The 21,439-nt window shown below is 42.2% G+C and overlaps 1 protein-coding gene across 17 annotated transcripts in view; it reads left to right on the forward strand.

Annotated features, from left to right (window-relative positions):
- The first annotated feature begins 18,181 nt into the window (after positions 1–18,181).
- Positions 18,182–21,439, forward strand: part of SORBS2 (sorbin and SH3 domain containing 2) — a 203,954-nt gene continuing 200,696 nt past the window's right edge. For 5 of the 17 annotated variants that reach the window (XM_084758923.1, XM_084758925.1, XM_084758926.1 and 2 more), the window contains exon 1: positions 18,183–18,941. The gene's annotated coding sequence lies outside the window, so the exon portion shown is untranslated. Of the gene's footprint in view, positions 18,942–21,439 lie in introns of all 17 variants that reach the window. The other 12 variants (XM_084758917.1, XM_084758907.1, XM_084758924.1 and 9 more) reach the window with 5 other exon arrangements.

Consider the following 21,439-nt stretch of genomic DNA (forward strand, 5'->3'; position numbering starts at 1 on the left):
TATTTCCCTTCTAAACCATTCTATTTCAAAAACATATCAAAGATGCATATTAATTACTGGGGTTTGTGGTACCAGTTGCTTAATTTCTTGCATTTGGAATAGTTTTAATTATGTAGACAAAGGAGCAAGGTATTACAAGGTGTTAATCCCAGCCACCGGGATGATGTTATTTAATTGATTTGAAATGCCACCTTCTAGAATACATAGTCATTGTTGGACATTGAGGAACAACAACAACAACAAAAAAGGACAGTGACCTACCCATGAAAAGAATGCTGTGGAGAAGCCGATCAGTTACTTATCAGCCTGCTATTGTTTCTGTGCCAAACAGACGCGCTCACATTGCTTGGGCATGATGTGACTGGTAGTTATGGTCAGACAGCATAATACAGATAAAGTGATGACTTCATCCTCCATGGATAACTTACACCTTGTTCTCTAGAATTAGTCATTTTAGGAATACATGTGAAGAAAGTGTGAAACCAGACACAAGTTCCAACTAGGTATAATAGTGCTTTGAAAGCTTTGTCACAGCCAGAGAGGAAAGATCTTATCAATGTAAATTCTGTTGAACTCCTTTTTTGGGGGGGAAGAAATGGTTTTATAGAAGAAGTTTCAAGATAGTATTAAGTTTCAATATTACATGTAAATCCAGACTAATGCTTAATGATTTGTTGAGAAGTGGCTCCCATCTTCAGATTTGAAATGGTATGGTATTAATAAATTCTCAAGTTCTTTTTTTTTTTTTTTTTTTTTTAAGACAAGGTTTCTCTGTGAAGCCTTGGACTCACTTTGTAGACCAGGCTGGCCTCAAACTCACAGTGATCCACCTGCCTCTGCCTCCCGAGTGCTGGGATTAAAGGCGTGCGCCACCACAGCCTGGCAATTCTCAAGTTCTTTTTATTTTTTTATTTTATTAATTTATTGAGATTACCACTCATTTGTTACCTGATCACTTGTATCCTCCCATTCTTCCTCCCTCCTGCTTTCACCCTATTCTCCTCCCCTAGGTCTATGACCGAGGGGACCCCCCTCCCCTATTATATGGTCATAGGCTATCAAGTCTCATCTTGGTAGCTTGCTTATTCTTTCTCTGAGTGCTACCAGGCCTCCCCACCAAGGGGTGGTGGTCAAATTTGGAGCACCAGAGTTCATGTCAGAGTCAGTCCCTGCTCTCCACATAACTGTGGAGAATTTCCTGTCCCTTGGGTAGATCAGAGTAGGGGTTCAATGTTTACTACTTGTATTGTCCTTGAGAAGCACATTGTTTTCCACAAGAATGTTTGGAAAAAAATTCAATTACTAAAAGAAAGATTTCAAAGGCAACCATCTCCAAACATGTTTCTGGGTAAACCTTCACTAAAAAAAAATCATACTTGGACAAAGAGGACCAATATAAGTTTGGGATAAGAGTAAGAGTAAGGCACAAAAAAATTAAATTAAATTAAATTAAATTAAAGGAGAGAATTCTTTGTCATCAATTCTTCTTAAATGGCATTTTAACACACTATTACCAAGAGAACCATGGCTTTACTAGGGTGATATCCCTTCTCCTATTTGCCACAAATCCTTTTTCTTTTTCTTTTTCTTTTTTACTTCCTCTATGAGCAGCCAAAATAGATAGAGATGACGTAAAAAAGTAGAATTGTTATGATCATTTCACTAGAGTTGATCTGGGTGAGTTACTTCAACTTTTTATATGCAGTTTAAATAAATAGTTAAATAATTATTGTTTAATAAAATAATTACATAAGTATTTAATCATTTTATATAGTTAAATACATTAACTATTTACATACATTGAGTCTCTAAAGGAAAGCTACTTCCTAAAATTTGGGACTACAATACATTTATATATAATATATGCATACATGTTATATGTATAATATACATTCATTATCACAAATGTATGTATGTAGACATAGAGTTTCTGGGCAGAGTTTAGACTGTCACTGCTGGTTTTAAAATCTCACTACTTGCCTGGAATATAAGTAATAGAGTAACTCCACATAAAATGGTGACCTTGATAGAAACTACCATGGCCCAAGTGGAAAGAAGTCGCTTTTGCAAAATGTTAATAGGAAGAAAATAAGTATCCCTATGTTTCAAATATATCAAAACCGCTTCTTTTTCATAACAGGGTTAAAATATTTATAATCAAGAGAGCATAGATGATAATTACAACATGTACCGAGCCATCAGTGTGTGCTGAACTCAATGATAAAGACTCCTCTTTAAGGGAATTTTTTAATCAACCGTTGTGTTGGGCACTGTTATTGATGCTAATGTAGAAATGAGAGGGTTGAGGTCTTGCCAACTTCAGTTAGAAAAGTGAGGAATGTGTTTCCCTATTTGTTTGCTTCGTAAGTTGGAACAGAATGAAACTGTACAGTCCAGCCTGTCTTTGAACCCACAATCCTCCTATCACAGCCTCCAGAGTGCTAGGGTGACAGGTGACAGCCACTGTGCCAGGCTCAGGGGGATACACTTTTCACAACAGTAATGGCATCACAGAGTGAGTGGGGAGGGCAGGACTGGGGCACTGTAGACAACCATGTTCTAGTCTAGACCCCAGTTCCTTGAGGGTGGGTGCCAAGTCCTTGCACAATTCCAGGGACTTTACCTGATTGGGACAGCGAGGGAATGTAGAAAAGACAGGTACGTGGACAGACAGAAACACTGACACAAAAAAGCACCCAGGCTCTCAGATAGAGAAGCCGCAGTAGCCAGGAGCTCAAAGTGTTCATCACTTAGAGTTGAACAGGGATGTTGGGTGACTGTATATAGCTAAACCAAAGAGGTGTGTTTAGCTAACCTGGCTAAGTGCAGGTTGGTAGGGAAGTGGTCTTCAGGACATACACATTTGGCTGGGGAGAAAGCTGTGGTGGTGGTGGATGTTTTCTACACAATCTGTCAGATTTTGCACTCAGACCCCCCCGCAGGGAGATTTCCATCCCCTGAGCCTCACCCAGGAAAGACTTTGCCATTCCCCTGAGTCTGAACCGTTAGTCCTTGAAGTAGCTGTGCCTGTGTCCACTTCCCACATTCACCCAGGATTTCATCACTCACTCTGGCTTCCTCCACTCTTCGGAGGTAGGTACTGCTGTGGTGACCCTTCCTGGAAGTTCCTAACCTCTCATTCGGCTTCTTTATGGAGGGATTGGTTCACCATATGAAGAAAGGAAGAGCAGACTCGATATGCGACATCTGAAAATTTGCTTGACCCCTCTAAGTGCCATCCATCATCCCCACCCCTATATTTTCTATTTCATTTCTCAAATCTCTTTTGTTCCTCAGAATGACTTGAAATAGCCCAATAAAAGATCTAGTGCCTAAAGCCCTTAAAGATAAGAGGTTGAGAGCGATATTCTTTGAGGTGGAAATAGCTGTTTCCTCACCTTGGAACTCAGACTGACGGTTTGTGCTGAAATGGAGCCACTGCTTGATTGACACCTCCCACCCCACCCCACCCCACCCCACCCCATTTTTCTTCTACCACGTTTGGCCAGAGCAATCTGCTTCTGTGGGAGTCTTGGAGGCAAAAAAAAAAAAAAAAAAAAAGAGAAAAGCCTAAAATACCAACTTGGCTGTCTAATTGTTTTACTCATCAAATCAGTCAAGGTCTAGATGAGAGAGCGTTGAGTCCATTTCAGAGGCCGTGAGCCACGTCTTCAAACAACAGAGAACCTTGGAGGAACAGAACAAAGAGGTTTCTTTATCAAGTGAAATCTGAAAAGGTCTGTGGAAAAGAGAGTCACAATAGCTCTTAAAATAAGTAGGAGATCTAAACGGTAAGCTCAAAAAATAAAAATAAAAATAAAATTTAAAAGACACAAGGTCCATAAGCCACAAACACCCACACAGCAGCAGCAATGGCCCCTGACCGACTGTTACTCAGAAAAAGACAGACCATGAGAGAATGAACAGAAAAATGTTCCCCCGATGTCACAGAAACCCAGTTTAGTGAAAGCACTAACTGCCCCAGGGAGGTTATTTGTTTGCCGTTCAGACTGAGCAACTTGATAAGAAAAGAATCCGAGGACCCAGTGAGAAAGGTAAATAATTAACGACCCAACCCCAGCGAACAGCAGCGGCAAGTTAAGATAGTGAGTTAGACCTTCAAAGCAGAAGCCTTAGTACCAGGGAGACCCCACCCTGAGCCAGTCTTCTTTATGATCCAGGCACTTTTACTTTCTCCTGAGAAGTCACTCTCTAAACCAGACCCGGTTACACTTTAGAGATCAAAAGGAGACCTTTTCTAATACATTAAAGACAATGTCTCCAGTTCTTCCATGCTTATGGAAGTGTTTATTCACCTGCTTCCTCCTGTAACTTCCGTGTTTGCAGACTTAAGTCAAAAAGTAGTTGAGTCAAAGAGCTATTTGGAAAAAGAAGTGCTTTATCAAGGGGAGTGATGGCACATGTGCACCTACAATCATTGCCCTAGGGAGGCTGCAGTGGGAACATAGCAAGTTCAAAGTCAGTATGGACCACATAGTAAGTTCTAGGGTACAATGGGATCCTGTCACAAAAAATCTGGGGCTGGGGTGTATCTCAGTGATAGAGCCCTGGCCTAGCAAAGCAAAACAAACCAGCAAACAAAACACGTGTGCTAGCTCTCTTCTGCATGGCTTTCATATAGATTTTCTTACTGGGAAAATTCTAATAGCATAATGGTTCTTTCTCTAAATTATGAGCCTGAAGCATCTACATGGACAAGCAAAATGTTGTTTTTAAAAAATCGCATTGTTTTCCTAAGTATCTTCTAATCAGACACATCCGGATGGATCATAATCACCAAGGAAATAGAAAGGAATGTGGAGAAATGAAAAGAGGTGAGCTTTAATATGGAAAAAAAAAAGACCAACATGGACATAATCAAATGATTTCTGATTACCACGTGACTCTTAAACATCTATCAGAGCTAGGGCTGACAACCCTTGAGAAAAATGAAGGAAACCTGACTGACTGACGTTTGAACTTGAATTCAAAGACAAACAATGTTGGAATGTTGCCTTTCTCATTCTCTTCTTCAGTCCAGTTCAGTGGAGCTATTTCAACCACAGAGCTGAATCTGAAAATCAGATGATTTGTTTTAATCTGTTTAAAAGTTGAGTGGAAACACAATTCAATTCTGGATAGTATAGAACCATGTAGTGAATAGATCATTGGATGATAATGAAAAGCAGCTGATAGTCTTTATGATATCTTTTCACAGCCATTTTAGTTCAGTGCATAGGCTTCGAGTAGTTATTCATATTTTATAAATAAGCACTGTGCAGCAAAAACCAAAAGTGCAACTTATAAAACATCTCATTTCTTTTTCACTTGGTGAGCAAAATGCCCCATCTGCTTAACTAAGCCTTCTTTCAAATTTGCTTTCCTATGTGCTCTTGAGTTTATTGAGAGTGAACATGGATAGGAATAGAAATTAATTTTTCTTTATTTTAAAATTCTTTTTCTAAAATATTTGCATTGTTCTGGCCAATATTTTAGTGTGTGTGTGTGTGTGTGTGTGTGTGTGTGTGTGTGTGTGTGTGTGTGTTTACTTTAGTAGTACTTAAAAAAAATCCTTCCACAAAAATGGTTTCCACCAAGATCTCAAAATTGAGTTATACAGGAATCTACATGGAATCTGTCACTAACATTAAAAAAAATTAGCTTACTGTGCTAAAGGATGATTAGCGAGATCCAGCTTAATCTTTGGCTTCTCAGCCACATCATACTCTTCACATATGGAGGTTGCATGCTAGTGTTTTAACATGAAACCATCTAGAGAAAGAGGCCCAATAGCATGCAAGATAGTTGTCAAATCCTTCCTACATGGGTTAGATAACACACGGGATGGTCATCACAGTTTAGGAGAGAAAGGAAGGGAGTTCAAAGAGCAAGGCCACATATCAGAATGTGATGAAACCTGACTGAAAACATTACAAGTCAGAAATCAAGGTTTGGGAACTGAGCACATTTCAAAACAAAGGATTGTTCAAAAACATGGACAACCGGGTCAATTCTTATCTGTGGTGTCCCAGAGTGCATCAGCGGGGACAAAGGTAGAAACAATCTGGGAAAGTAGATTCAGCCACAGCAGGTTGAGAATGCAGTGAGTGCATCTCTGCAGGGATTGGTGGGTCAAGTTGGGGCTGGATAACAACGTTTGACAGCATTGCTGCCCAGAGCTCCATCACAAGGTGGCACTTTAACCAACTGACCTTCAAAGCCCTCCCCTTCCTTGGAAATCTATCTCTTAAGAAGTGGGAGGGAAGCTGTAATGCAATCAGTATGAAGATGAGAGAGTTGGATGGAATCCGTGTACAATGCCTGCTTCTGGGCCTTTTCAACAGATCGTAGGCTCAAGGCTTCTTGAGGCCCTTCAAGGCTCAGATATAGTTTGGCACTTCCTATCATGACAACTGTGTCTTTTCTTCTTGTCGTACGGAAAAAGAATAAAACGATTGTGTGTCCTCAAGGTGTGCCAAGGCCCAGATTGTACTAATGATATTGGTGGATACTTCTATCCCCCCATATCTCCCCTTCAGAACCAATGTACTCACCTATCCAGACCCATGCAGTCTTGTCTTTACTTTGGACAGAATGGAAGGGTCACTTTAGCCCCCTAGCTGCCTATGGCTTCTGTTAAAACCCATAATGGTTAACGTTGACTGTTAGCTTGACAGCACTGAGAACCTTCTAGGAGACAAACCCCTGGTAATTCAATGAGAAAGCTTCCTGACTGAGTTGACTGAAGTGGGAAGGACCCCTCTAAGTGAGGTCTGTAGCACCAGCATCCCTGCCCCCACCTGACTATGGATATAATGTGGCCAGCTGCCTCTTGCTCCTGCCACCAATCCTCTCCACCAGGATGGACTTTATCCCTTTGTAAACCAATCACCAGAACAGACCCCTTCTTCTATAAGCTGCTTTTGTCGGGAGTTTTGCTACAGATCCAAGCTAAGTTATCAATACAAAGTCTCATCAGAGGTTTGCCTTCCTCTTTGCGCCAAAAACCAACCTAAGACAGTAGAAATGATGGTGATGCTGGTGAGGATGAAGATGCTCTTGGGTAAGGAAGACATGCAGTAGCTATAGCGATGATGGAAAGGGCATTTCATGCACATTGTTCTCTGCATTTAATCGCTATAATAATCTGTGGATGAACAGGGCCCTAATTTCTTCTCAGTCTATAAATAAGGGAACTCAGTAACATGAAACACGACTTCATCTATAAAGACAGATCTTATCGAGATTTTGTCATTTTCAGTTTTAAGGTTATTTCACCTGATTCCTGGGCCTAACACATCCCAGCACTCAAAACATATTAGCTGAGTAAATGAACTGATGTTGTTGGCTCTTTGTTTTTTTGTTTTTTGTTTTTCTTTTCTCTGAAAATCAGGGCCGCAGTGGTGGGAGGTGGGGGGGGGGGTGTTAATATATTCAGTGGTCCTGCCTTATACGATAATCAGGATTTCAAAGCTTTTGAATTATTCCATTCAACAGATTTTCACCAGCTCACATGAACAGTTTGTTTTATTTAGAAAAAAATATGGTGGCTTGTATCTAAATAATATGCAGAACAAAGAGAAACATTTAAAATAATACAGAAAAAACTCTGTGAGGTCCTGGCACATTGAGCTGGGTTTCTGGGTTTGTGGTTGTTACAGACCAGCAGAACCTGAATAACAAGTATTAGTGGTCAGTAAGTGCCATACTTCAGCTAGGTGAGTGCTCTCCACAGGCCACTCAAAGTAAGACAGCATTTCCAAGGAGTCCTCGTTGTATTAAAAAAGAAAAGGAGAAAAAAAAAAAAAAAGGAAAATCTTCATCTCACCAGCTCCACAGATCTGCAGGAGCAACAAGAGATGTTTGTTATGACAGTAACAGTGACAAGGCAAAGTGGATTGAAAAGAATTCAGTCTGCCCCCACATGGACCAAAGCATCTGATTAAAACAGCACAAAGCTTGCCTTCCCTGACTTCGGGTTTTTTTTTACTTGAATGAAGTTGCTTGGCATGTGTAGCCACAGACTTTAATCTAGAGGGCCAGCTTGTTTAATTAACTGCAGAAAGACTCCCTACCAGGACCCGGGATACTTCCCTCTGCAGGAGTGCTAGGTGAAGACGTCTCCACAGCAGAGAGAAGAGCTATTTGAGCAGGGGAGGCGGCTGGCTCACTGCAACTGAGAGGAAATAAAAACTGTTCTCCTTTCTCCACAATGCAGTTAGGCACAGTATAAAGGAAGGTTAGAAACAGAAATTGTTTCTTTCACCCCAGGAGCAACCCTGTAGCTTGATTTTTTTCAAGCGACGATCGTTACTAGTAAGAAACGCAGCCTTTAAATTGGAATAATGTTTTCTCTCCTCCATTTGTAGAGGGCAGAGAGGGGAGGGAGGGGGCACATTTTCTCACCCAGCAGAGAGTCACTGCTGTCACTTCCGTGAGCAAGACAAGTTAACAGGAGAAGCATTTTAAGAAAATGCATTTAATCAGAGTTTTGGGTGTCATGGGAGCCTTCAGAAATGAAGACCCACAGACCCAGGGAGAGCTAGTTATGCTAAGGGTAGGATAAGGAATGGACAGCTGTGCAGAAATGTGATTGGATGAAAAAGGAATGATGTAATGTAGTCAGTGGGGGAAGGGCTGTCAGCTCAGATCTCCTTGGTCTCTGTGCAGCATTCCTTCCAAAGGGGCAGCACCTCCCCAGAATAAGGATCTTCCAGGGAGAAGGCAGAAGAGAGATTTTATAGATTGCTTTGAGGGATTGTTCAAAATCTAACTAGCACACCCAGCTGTCCTCTATCCATGATCATATAACCACATTTTTACTTAATAGAGGTGCAACTGTGGCACTGGGAAGTCAGTGGATTTGCTGCTGCTGCTGCTGCTGCTGCTGCTGCTATTGATTTGGAACACAACATGAACATCTTTTGTGCTGCGAATAAAACAATCACACAGGATCTTTCACATAGGATCTTTGTACTCCTGACCTTCTTGGAACTTTCCAAATGCTGAAGTATTACTATGAGATCCTAAGAAAAGGAGTGACCACCAGGCTTCACGATTTCTTTGTTTCTGGATCTATTTTTAACAGCTGTGTGTGTGTGTGTGTGTGTGTGTGTGTGTGTGTGTGTGTGTGTGTTGTGTATGCATGCCTGTACAGGCCACAAGTCAACATTGGGTATCTCCCTCAATTACTCTATAAGTTGCTTTTAAAGACTCACTTATTTTTAATGTGTGTGTCTGAGCGTGTCTGCGTTTGTGCATATGTACTGCGTATGTGCTGTGTATGTGCATGTGTACTGTGTATGTGCTGGTCCTGTGGAGGAATAGGAATTACTCACAGTATGAGCTGCCGTATAGGTGCTGGGAACTAAACTTGAGTTCTCTGTGAGATAACAAGCAGTCTTAATCACTGAGCCATCTCTCCAGCCCTCTACCTTAGTTTTTGAGATAGGGTTGTCTCAATAAACCTCGTAGCTAACTAATTTTGCTAGGAGGGCTAGCCAGCCAGTCCACAGGATATATTTGTCTCCATTTCCCTGGTGCTGGAATTACAGGAGGCTGTGTTTTGGTATTTTTTTTCCTTTAATATGGGTACACTCACGTCATTCTTCATACGTGTGTGCTGCAGACTTTACAGATGTAGCTTTCTCCCTAGCCCGCTGATGACTTTTAAACACTGAGCATCTCTCGTGCTGTGAGGCACAGGAATCTGCTTCCCTTGCTGTGTGAGTCATCACCATATTTTTTAAAGTGTTCTTTTTATATGTTATCAGATTTCCAGCCAACGTTCTCTAGCTCTCAAAAGAATTACCATACCTCTATGATTTTAAAGTATACATGGTTTGCAGTTTAAGTTCCCAGAAAACAAGATAAGTCTCAGCCGGGCCGCAGTCATGGCAGCTTTATCATGTTTTTCCAAGCATCCAAGAAAACCCACCAAATGCAAGAAGATGCTGAAAATAGAAGCAGGTCGCTGGCTTCCAAGTGTGTCAGTTCTCCTGGTTCACTGTTTCTCAGATTGGGTGCGGTGGGTGGGCACTTGAAGGCATCCAGAATTCCAGCAATGAATACTGCATCCGAGAATTGTTGAAATGGTGCAGTCTAGGCCTCCTCCTCCTCCTCCTCCTCTTCTTCTTCTTCATCTTCCTCCTCCTCTTCTCCTTGTCTTTCTTTTCTCCTTCCCCTTACTTACCCTCCAACCTCTTCTTCTTCCTCCTCTTCTTCTAGAGTTATTTTTATTTTCTTAAACTGTGTGTGTGTGTGTGTGTGTGTGTGTGTGTGTCTGTGTGTGCATGCATACACACACAAGTGCCAGTGACCAAAGAAGTCAAAAGGCAAAGCTAGATTCCCTGACTAGATTTACAGGCAGTTGTGAGCTGCTGGATGTGGGTTCTGGGAACGGAACTCTGGTTCTCTGGAAGAGCAGTCCACATTCTTAACTGATGAGTCACCTCTTTTCCACCAGCCTCAGCATTTTATGTCTACTTGATTTTTGAATTGTCAAACTTTGAAACTCACTAGGCAGAGAATACTGCCATTCAGAACAATCTGAGTCTGTGTGTGAAGAATTTCAGTAATATCTTCACCTAATAATTTCAAGTCTTACTTGTACACAGAGTGATAGATGGGGAAATGCAGCCTGAGTGCATTTGAGAAAGCTCTTACAACAAACGGTAATAAAAAATCCCACTGTACAAAAGAACATTGTGTTATACTTTCATTGGCAGCATGTTGGTTTTTTTTCTCATTTTAGTAGAACATAAAATATCAGTATGTTTCATAATCTGAGTTTCTCATTTTGTTGGAACTCTTTTGGTACCGAAAATAAATACCTTACATAGAGAAGGTATATAACAGATGTCTGATAATAATGATGGGTAATAAAAGCAGCCAAAATATAAAGCCTGGTGCATTGCTCTGTTAAAACAAATCACCTAAGTAAATGTTTCCCCACAGCCTTCCTTCTAAAATGCACATATAGGCTAGGCGTAGTGACATACATCTGAAATCTTAGCACTTGGGAGGTGTAGGCAGAAGGATCAGAGGTTCAAATTTGTCCTCATCTACAAAGTAGGACTCAGGCTAGCCTTGCCTTTGTGAGACCCTATCTCTAAGGGGGGGGTGGAATATCTCTGTCGTTGTGGTGGTAGTGGTACCCATGTTTAGTGACTCACAACTGCCTGTAACTCCAGATCCAAAACCTGATATCTCTGGCCTCTGCAGGCACACACACACACACACACACACACACACACACACACACACACACACCATGCACATAGCTCCACCTCCAATACACACATACACACACCATGCACACACACACACCATGCACACACACACACCATGCGCACACACACCATGTACATGCTACCACCTCCAACATACACACCATGCACACACCACCACTCTCAACACACACATACACACCATGCACACACTACTGCCTTCAACACACACACACACACACACACACACACACCCCATACACACATCAGCACTCCCAACACACACCATGCACATACCACCACTCCCAACACACACATACACACCATGCACACACTACTACCCTCAACACACACACACACACACACACACACACACACACACACCATGCACACATCAGCACTCTCAACACACACCACGCACATACCACCACTCCCAACACACACACACACACACACACACACACACACACACACACCATGCACACACCACTACTCCCAAACTACAAGCACACACCATGTACAAACAGATAGATGGACACTATATGAGTATGGGACACTAAGACCCTGTGTCCAAATGCAGCTACAAATCTTCAAGGGAAAGGTGTCTCTTTCTGTAAACATCCACTCTGTGTCCTCAGAAGCGTGTCTAGAATTTTCCTCATGAACTCCTTCTCTCCCCCGGGATGTATGTCCCCACCACTCCACTTTTTCAGCCCTCTCTCCCCTAGCTGTGCTGCTAAGGACCGTCCAGTTTCAGAAGCGGGCTCTTCTCAGAGACAGCTTTGCTTCAGCAGCCCCTGGGCATTGTTGTAGTAAATGTATTCGCCACCTGTGCTTAATGAAGGGGTTATCAGGGTGAAGAAACTAGGGCTATGCGGGAGGATAAGGTAATAGCTAATTCCAATCAGAGCGCAGGGGCAGCACTTATCACAGGGAGGGCACTGGGTGGAGTCGAACCAGCCTTCAACAGCTTCCCAGGGTTCAGCAGGGTACACATTAAGTTCCCGATGCCCTTCAATGCCAGATAATAACCAGAACTCATTTCTTCATTGCTGACCTCCATTAGGTCTGTAGGATCTGGGCCGGCCAATACTAAAGCTCCCTGACAACCTGATGAGGCCCAGAGTCACCAGGGGGCGGGGGGGGGGGGCACACTTCTGAGTGTACCTGAAGGTGTTGGCAGAAAGGTTTACCTGCAAAGGAAAGACCTATCCTGAGTGTGGACAACACCTTTCCAGGAGCTGGGGCCCTGGACTGAATAGAGAGGGAGAAGCTGGCTGGCATCGATATTCATGTCTCTCTGGTTTTGATTTTGAATCGATGAGACCCGCTGGCTTATGATCCTGCCACCATGCCATCGCCACCAGGATGGACTGACCATGCCCAAGAAGTGTGAACTCAAATAAACCCTCTTCCTTGAAGTGGCTTCTTGTCAGCCATTTCATCACAGTAACGAGAAAAGCAACTCATTGCATCTGATGGTTCCTTTCCACAGGAGACACATTAAAAAATTTTTTTAACCTCTGTTCTATGTTCATCTAAGTTTTACAGTTGTATTGGGAGGTTCCTGACATCTGTATCCATTGCAATTGTTCTCACATTATAGCAACACAGTAAAAATGAGAAATAAAGTATTTAGGAACAGAATAACCATTTAACCCACTTTGTTGCCATAACAACTGAGTTGGGTAATATCCTGTAAGGCACAATAGGGTTAAATCATTCCTACAAGATTACACAGCTGACACTGACAGAAAGGATAGATCTGTGCCATGTGTTTGCCCAGTAGTTGGAGGGATAGTAGTTAAACTAGGTCATGGATATAAAACTATGGCGAGGAATGGCCTGGGCTGAGATGCTTGAGTCTCTGCTAGGACTCTTGCAGGACCACCCTGGTGGACCAGTGTTCCACCACACTTGGAAGGGACACTTTTTGCCCTGTCGAATCAATCCTGCAGACCTCACTCTGATGATGTTCAGCCAGGTCAGCAACGTAGGAGGCAACAATTAAGAACGAAGCTTAGAAGAGCTTTACTTCAAGGCAGGCGAAGGCTTCCCCTCTAAGTGACCCCCAGGAGTCCACTAGTGAAGGTGTATGGGACAGTGAAAGATACTGTCTTTGGAAGCATGGCCAATATCATCTGGTGGTGGCTACCTGCCTACAACCTTCCTCTTTTTCTTCGCCAACACTTGATAGATCACTATTACTGCTGCCTGAGGTTATAATGAGCCTGCCTAAAAGATAGGATCTGCAAGTTTCCCTTGTGGTTAGGACCCAATAAGGAGACATCAGGAGTGCTGGGGGAGGGTGTGAGAAAGGTCCTCAAAACAGCCTGAGCTGGAGACGTCCTTGCCTGAAATGAGCAAGACGCAGTTTATTTCTGCCAGTTATATATACTGCCATGGGTAAGCCTTTTCCTAATTGGACTACTGGATTCTGAAAAACATATGATAGTAAATACATATTACTTTCTCTCCATCTTACTTCGATGATTGAGTCTCGGCATTTATATCAAGTGTTATATCAGAATCATTTATATCTGAAGAACAAAAAGTGATGCTTCTTATTTTCATTTTTCCTCTCGTTTGTGCATTTGGCTGTCTCAGGATTTGGCCTTTGCCCCTTCAGCATTTACAAACCGTGCCAAGTTTCACCCTGTCCCTCACAATTTGTTTCAGTGGCTCTGGTGAAACCAACAGCATTTGCTTTAAAGCTCTTCTTGCCAGGCTTCGCTGGCTGAGGCTGATGGTTTGTTACTGGTTCAACACTGCTGGGAAGACAGAGCCTGGCGCCATTTCTGAGGCGGGCATGTGGCACTCAGTCTGCAGATATGTGGGAGTGTCATTGTTTCCACTGGGGACAGTGGTAAGTGGAAAAGGTCACTCCAGATACACTCTCGATGTGGTCAGAGTGTCTCCCCGAGACACAGGAGTGGGACAGCTGCCACCCTCCTCTTCCATGGCTACTTTTCAAGCTTCTGGTGAGGAAATGCAGTCACTCCCAATGAGCCCAGGGACAGCTTCCCCTAGGCCACTCACAAACTCACACAGTGCACTCAATGCAGGGCCTTGAGCTGGTGTAGAAAAAACTCTGTTTACTCAAGGGGTTAGTTCTCAGAACAGGAAGCGGGTGAGTGGGTAGTGTAATTGTGGGTTAGTTGGTGTTACTGAACAACAACCCCCCCTCCCCAGGCTCCTACAGACACATGGAACTGCAGACTGTAGGGTGACCTCTCCTTTCAGCTTCTGCAATCATAGTCATTTGCAAGCCAAGAGGTTGGGACAGGCTGGGAATACCTAGAGGGACATTGTTATTAACGGAGCAGCCAATAGCTTCTTAGGCCTTGCTCGCTCTACTCCCTGCATCTCTTGCCATCTTTTGCCACTACTTGTTATTCCGGAAGGGATGCAGAATGATGCCAGGGTTTTGATTACTCCTAATGGGATAGTCTTCACTGATGCACACTTGGTAGTGCCGTGTGCATAGATTTCATATCACTTTTTTTTTTTTAAAGTTTCATATTGCTGGCATCGTCATTCTCACCATTTCTCCTGTGAGAAGGTTTTGTTCTCCTGTAATCCTTTTCCTAATTTTGACTCATTTGATATGCGGATCTCTGAAAAGTCTTCACTAGACTGGTCTGGTTTTGGTGTCGCAGCAGGGGATGAGGTGGGGCAGGGGCGGATATGTGAATGTCACTCTGGATATTAATGGAAATTGGGATTCTTTGCTGGATACAAAGCCCTGTACTCAACAGCCTGAGGTCTCTGCTTTTCAGTACAACATCGTGTACTCAGCAGCCTGCGGAGGTCTCTCTCTGTTTTTTAGTACAACATCTTAGAAGATGGAATCTGCGAACCAAACCCAACTTGCTTTAGTTTTCAATCTCCAACCTACTTCCTAATCCTGTCCAAAGTGACAGCCACACTTCCCATCATAGTCCCATTTAGGATGCACATTCCTCCTGTCCTTGTGAAAAATGGCTAAACACGGAAGATTGTACTGATCGGGCCCATTCCATTTGTTATTAGGAATTAGGAACTACTGCATGAGCTTTATGAAACCATGTTATTCCATTAAACAAACCATACTCCAGCTTTACTCCCCACAGTGATTCTTACAAAGAGTCTCTTTGTTGCTCTAGAGACAGGATCTTTGGGTAGGACTCAGAGACGAAGGCTCTAGGATAGGTGTTGCCTGAGGAGCATGTTGATTCTAAGCAACAATGCTCTCATTGAGCTTCATGGCAAAGAAGGAACAAGATTAAGAAGTATTTCAACTTGGGAACCAGTGGATAAGCGGCTTATGATCTAGACACGAAGAGCAGCAAATGCAGGGAAACAGTAAATTCTTAAAAAAAAAAAAAGTACAAATATTCTCCAGCGTTCTTACCAAAATACCTTTTGAATAAGAACAATAATACCTTAGTTGGTCCATCATTTATCACTCTTTGTTTTTAACTTTACTAAGAAGTTCTGTACCATCAAGTGACCATAGCCTTAAGATGGTTACCGATTCCACATACTTCATTTTGTTTCACTTAAAAAGACTTGCAACATGAAACGCTTTGCACTGCCTTCATTTAGAAAGAGGTGATGGATAATAGAGAGATAGAGAGATTGATGATAGATAGATAGATAGATAGATAGATAGATAGATAGATAAATGATAGAAGATAGGTAGATAGATGATAGATAGATAGATAGATAAATGATAGAAGATAGGTAGATAGATGATAGATTGATAGATGATAGCTAGAGATGATAACTGATAGACAAATAGGTAGATAATTGACAAAAGATAGATAATAGATATAAATATATTTGTGTATGGTATAACTTAGCACTTAGATGATAAATAAGTAGTTAATGGAGAGAAGACAGATAAATTACAGATAATATAAACTTGTATGTGGTACAACTTAGCTCTTAAGAGGATGACAGATAATAGACATTGTATAATATTAATGTTTTATCTAATATTATTTCTAAATACACACTGTACTTATTTTAGAAAATCATATTCTAGTGTGGCAGTATGTGCTTTCATATAGAACATAATGTCCAAGTAGAAATTTCCATCCTCAAATCTTCATTTTTTCCCATAATAAACCCCCAAATAGTGTATGTATTATCTTTATATGTCAATGGACATCTTATTAACTCTTAATTACATAACAAATATAATTATGATATATAGCAATTTGAAAATATTTTATGGACATTTCACCTTAAAATTTCACTGTAAGATAATACTTCAAGAGAGGAAATAAACAAAACTATCAATAAGAAGTTCACAGAGAAGGTGACCTAAAAGATCCCCAAGTGATGGGATATTCAATTTGGTAAGTGACTAGACAGGTAAAATATAAAACTATAATACATGATGACTTTGCAGCCACCGCCCTGGCAGACATTTGAAAACTAGATAATAGCAAACATCCTGACTGATGAGAACAAAGCAAAGGACTGTCGGGCCCAAGGCGTTAGCCTGTTCATCACAGCGTTTAAAATGAGCACTTTCACCAGAAGAATAAAAATTAGAGAGGACCCATAGGACGAGAGAGAGTTTGATAAGCCATGCCAGACAGAGTTTGAAGAGAGAGGTTTTTTGATATAAATCAAAAGCCAAAGAGGACCCAAGCTCTTATCCAGAGCTGTGTGTAACAACATCCCTGCAACCTTGGGTTCAACATCAGCAGATTCAGCCCATCACAAATAAAAAGAAATTGCCAAGTTCCTTCTGTGTGGTGTGAGACACAGTGGTACATCCCTGTAATTCTAGCACTTAGGAGGCAGAGGGAGGAGATGGAAAAGCAGACATTGCTCAAGGAATTGTAGTGACCTGCTCAGGACAGCCAACTCGGTGACTTAGCAGAGGGTAACTCCAATGGTAAGAAAAAGTGTAGGAACTCTAACCTAGCAGGAAGGTGTCACTCCCTCTTTATTCCTGGACATACAGATCGTGTGCAGATCAAATATGAGTTTGCTCGGCCAGGGAGAGGAAACAGGATCCCCTAAATCTACACGCACAGAGCTCTTGTCACATTGACCCTGGAAATGACTACAGAAGGCCAAAAATGTTAGCTTGGGCAGGAAAATGCAATACTTACAAAATAGAAATCAATGTCTGCTTGGCAAACGAAACTTGCCTATTTACAAGTCCAAAGTATTAACTATTTCGAACAGAGCTCTAGAAGCAAACCTAAGTAGGACCCCGCTTGAAAATATATCAACTGGAGTATGAATAGTGACAACGCTTAAAGAGGAGAAAGAGCTTGGGGGGATTTTAGAAGATTTAAATCGTTAAAGGAATTAAGCATGGAAGATTCCCGGAGGAGGTGAGCTTTTAAGAAAGTGTGGAATGCAATCTAATCGACTCCTGCCTTGAAGGTAGTGCTTAAATTCTCAAAGGAGTTTTCATTTGCTTTGGATGTTTTAAAGTATTTTAAAATTAGGGGGGGGGGGAAGTATAACTGAGTTAAAGGTAGTTTTCTACAGAAACAGCAATAGAACTTTTAAAAGTTCTACTTTAAACTGTGCGATGTATAAAGATATTAAACACGTTCTATAGATAAATGGATAAGTCGGAGTCGATAAGCTAGCTCGTCTGACTAGACTATTATTATTTTGACCAGATATAACAGACAATTCACTGGGCTTTGTTTGAATTAAGCTGGCTATAAGGTTGTCATTGGAAAACAAAAACCACAGCTGTCCGTCCACGTTTACCAGTCTCCTTCCAGCCCTTCTATGACTCCAAGGTCAAACCTGGTTTTTTGCCCATGTTCCCAATTAGCGCCTCTCCGGCGATATGCATATTATTAACCCGGATAGATGAAAATACAGCTTTGCTTCCTCAATCTCACAGAGTAACACTGACGCATACAACAAAAGTTCCCCCAGAAAAGCCGGGCGGGGGCGGGGTGGGAGGAGGCGACCGAGGGCGCTTGCGCTCTTGGTGAAAATTTTAGAAAGGTAACACAAGCTGCCCTCCTTCGGGGAAAAAAAATGATGAGTTTGATTAAAAAGAAAGAAAAAAGAAATTAACAAGCTGTGTCGTGCGCTGCACATGATCAGCCATGCTTGCTAAGTCTGTCTGTTGGCTGTTGCTATGGCTACGAAAAGCCGGTGGAACCCAATGAGCTGTCTGCAGCAGCGCTGAGAGGACCAGCCATTTTACTTATGGAAAGCTGTGTGGCATAGAGCTTCACCGTAGAAGAAGCATTTTTTAAAAAAATTGAAAGAAGGGAGCCACAACGGGCATGCTAATGCACAGTTATTGCAGCCACATGTGCCCGCAAGCTGCCCCTGCGACAAGCTGCCCCTGCAATTAGCTGATTGGAGAACGGGGAATGCAGGGTGAGAATGCTGCGTATCCGTTCGCCGGCTGCAGGAAAGGGTTTTGTCTCTGGAAGGCAAGCCTTCGTTGCACAGTTATCTCAGCAGATCCCTAGCTGAGAGAACTGGGGCTCTGAAGGGAGGGTGTCGCCCTCTACTTGCACAGGTCCTGTGCGAGGCTGTTGCTTATGAGCCGCAGGTCTGGGAAAGCAGGTGTGTGCTCGGATGGGCACTGAGCTGGAACGCAAGCGGCCGCTCTCGGGTTCACCTGCTTCCTGTTAACAGACTGTTGCCTCACAGAGCATCTGCTCCTACGCGCTGAAGCTTGAGGGCTGAGAAAGGGGCTCCTGGCGGCTCACTTGACTGACAGAGGTAAGCTTTTCCCCTCTTTTGAAAGCTCAGCACACAAATGAATTGAAGCAAAACTTAACTTGGAAATTTTACATCGATCATTATAAACTGAAATTAAGGAGGAAACGCACATGTTGTTCCACAAAACAGTGTCTAAGATAGAGTTTTCTCGGTGAGTTGAGGTTCCAGAAATTGTATGATAAAGAAGAAAGCACTGTTGTTTTGTGTTAGGATTTAAAATAAATATTTACTGTTTTAACAAACTATGATGGCTTGTCTTTCTGGATAGACCTGCTAGCCAATAACCTTTCTCTCCGACAGAACAATGGATTCTTTTGTGACTTGCCCTTTGACACGTTAAAAGAACTACACAGTAAACCGGCAGCATGCAAGCTGTGAAGTATTTGTCTTTAAGCCTCATAAATGTTTTAAATCTTTACACCTATGCACACCTTTAGAGTAAGGATTTTTCTGGTCCCTATGTATGTCATAATAGGCAGTGGATTTTGTACTTGCTTACTCTGGACTGAATGGCCCAGTGTGCTGTTTGATTTAGTCCCCGGCAGTTATAGAGCAAACACTGTAGGTATTGCAAAGTTGCTTACACCTCCTCTCCCAATGTCCTGCATGCCAGGCTACCCCAGAGCACAACACCCTCATTGTCCTCCCCAGGCTCCGAATCCAGGGAAAGAAAAGTCTTTGCATTGAACTCAAGTGAAGCTATAGCATGTGGCAGGAAAACTTCTTTTCTTGTGTGCTTTTTCTCACAAGTAGATTTCATAGGACAGTGAAACAAACAAAAAACCACCACGTACTTCCTACAGATAGTCACACCAATAATGGGAGGGACGTCTGCTGCTGGTCACTGCCTGAAAGTGGCCCAGACTTTGAATTGATTAGGGCATTGCCCCTGTGTAAGCATTTCTTTGGTTTTTATAGGCTCTTAGAAACAAGCTGATAATGTGGATCAAAATTGCTCAACCAAATCAAACTCTTTGTCAAGGAATGGGCCAAGAAATGACTAAAGCCTACTTTAGCCACCATTTCAGTCTTACCTAAGTCAGTTCCCCTGCTGGTGTACCAGGAAGGTCAGATTTCTCATAATCCTGTTGAAAATAGAATTATTTGGCTGAAAACTTCTGATAACTCTCTGATAGCTTCTGAAAACTTCTATCTGATAAAAAAAAACTTCTGACACCCAGCTAAAGATGGAGTTTACCGTAAAATTTCAAGTACCATAGTAACTGTGATATTTTTCCAAGAAGTAATTCATTATTTGCTGTCTTTTTCTGGCAAAACGTAGCAGGAATAAGGGGTCTTGTGATTATGCTAATTGTGATGTTTGCACTGATGTACGTGGACATTAATCACCTGTCTCATATGTTAGCATCCCCTCAGGAGCAAGTCATAAAGTGCAATAACGGGGATTTTTTATAACTTTCTTTCTGCCATTAGTATTCAGGATATAAAGATTTAGACTAAGACTCCTCAACACAGACGGATGAAAGGTGAACGCGTGTTGGATAAGGATGTGTGTGTGTGTGAACATGGCTCTGACCGAGTGGGACGTGCTCTGTGGGATATAATGCTGAGATGGTGGGACTGTCCTTAGGTTAGAGTCCAAGGAACAGCAAGAGAACAGACAGCATTAAATTCTGTGAATAGAAATCTCAGCCATGTCAACAATTCAGTGAGAACAAAATGAATGGTTAAAATAAAAAGAGCCCATTTTTAATTTCATTCCCTTTTTATGTTACCAACAAAGGATTCTTAGAATTAACAAACACGGGGCAAGGAAACTATTCACTATTAATTTCTCCTGGGGTAACTTTTTAGAACAGGTTGTAGAAATGCTTGCAGCAAGCTCACCTTGGTGTGCCCTGTTGACTTTGTGGTGTCTTTTTCTGGGGAAGAACATGTGAGATTACAGGAAGATGGATACGCACACTCGTTACCTACCCCAGCTCTATTTCCCCACGTTGCTTAACCATTTAAAGCAGCAGCCATAGAAGCTGGCGACCTCAAAACCAGTTCTGTGCTGCCTCACATTAGCAGCCCTAAGAATGGAGTTCAGAGGGTCCTCTTCTTCTACAAACACTTTGCTTGGTGGTTTTTGCCTAATTTTAGACTCACCTTCTGCCATTCCCAACTCTCCTCTTGGCAAAGTCAAATATTTTATAATTTCTGAAACTGGCTACGAAACACTGGCAAATGTTAATACCTTCTACTGTAGATGGTCCCTTTAACTCTCCAAGCAGCACCAGCTACTTTTGGTGGACCCGCGAGAGCCCAGCAAGGGTGCCCCCACACCCAACTGTTCCTTAACACATGTAGCAACCCACTTGCTCTCTGTCTGCAGCAACATCAGGCATTTGCCTCTGCTCACAGGTTTGCACAGTCTTTACTGGTCTCTGATTCTACAGCACTTTGTACAGCATTTAGAACCTAGCATGAAGACAACTCAGGGTTCACTATTAGTTACTGTAAATACAGGAGAGAGAGAAAGAGAGAGAGAGAGA

This window comes from Acomys minous (assembly GCF_964271855.1).
Source record: "Acomys minous genome assembly, chromosome: 15".
Lineage (NCBI taxonomy): Eukaryota > Metazoa > Chordata > Mammalia > Rodentia > Muridae > Acomys > Acomys minous.